This window comes from Myotis davidii, unplaced genomic scaffold (assembly GCF_000327345.1).
Source record: "Myotis davidii unplaced genomic scaffold, ASM32734v1 scaffold221, whole genome shotgun sequence".
NCBI classification, from domain to species: Eukaryota; Metazoa; Chordata; class Mammalia; order Chiroptera; family Vespertilionidae; genus Myotis; species Myotis davidii.
Window position 1 is genome coordinate 471,963 of NW_006293349.1, and position 1,229 is coordinate 473,191.

Below are 1,229 nucleotides of genomic sequence, written 5' to 3' on the forward strand. Positions count from 1 at the left end.
GTTAGGTTAATTACAGGTTGCAAATGGCCGGGGCATTCATATGCAAAAGCCTCTGCGGCAGCCTGGGTGGGCGAGGTCTCAGGGAATCAACGGGCGGAGCAAGCAGCCATGGCGGGGCCTCAGCCCTGCCCTAAGGAGACGCGCGTCTCAGTGTCCCGGTAACGGCTGCAAGCATCTCTGAGGGAAAGCTGCCCTCAAGATCGCCCGCTGCCAGACAGTCCAGTTTCTCCCCATATGAGTCCTGGGTCCCCAGAGACTTCCCGGAACCGGAGATCAGAGCCATCAGGAGCTTGTGACGCCCTCTGGATTCAAAATGACAGCCGCGTCCTCAGGTGCCAGCCCCTTTCCGCGCGCGCGAGCCCCCTACCTCTGCGCTTCTCTTCTGCAGCTTCTCTGGCTCTCAGTGTGCTTTTCTTTCCTTCTAGTTGTAGAATTTACAGTCAGCCAGGCTTCCTGTGGTTCTGGATGATGTCCGTATTGTTTTTCTGAGGTATTAATCAATTGTTGTGAGCGGCATCAACTTCCCGGTGTTTATCTCTGCTGCCATCTTAGTTTCTCCCTTTTTCTTTTTCTTTTTTGTTTACACGTGAGAGCCCAAAGCTTGGAGAAGTTAGGTGACTTACGACGGGGCCCTAAGGGAGATTAACAGAACTGTGCCTCCTTCAGTGTGTCTGTTTTCCATAATAAAAACCTGTGTTGTTTAAATGTCTCTTCATTAGTTTCCTGGCATTATTTCTACAAATAGGTTTTCAATATCTTGTTATCTCTCTTCTGCTTGCACTCCCATAATGCACATGTTGGTATGCTTGAAGTTGTCTCAGAGGCTCCTTACACTATCTTCATATTTTTGGATTCTTATTTCCTTTTGCTCTTCTGGTTGGGTGTTTTTTGCACAAATGGCTGCCAGTCAGCCCTGCGATCAGGGAAGTCCCAGCATAGGAATAATGACCTCTGCAAGCACCTCCATATGGGAGAAAGCTGCCTCCGATTTCCTGCCCTGATACCAGACAATCCAGTTCCTCCCTGTATGTGTCTGTGTTCCCCAGAGCCTCACCCTGGTGCTGGAGCTCAGAGGAAGCAGGATCTTGTAAGTTCAGTTCATGGTGCCAGCCTTTTAAGAGGAACAGCTGGGTCTCCAGTAGCCTCTGTGTTACTGAGCCCCAATCTGCACTGGTTTTTACAGCCTGTCATTCTTACTGCCTATAAGGACTTCTTTTCCCAGCTCTGGG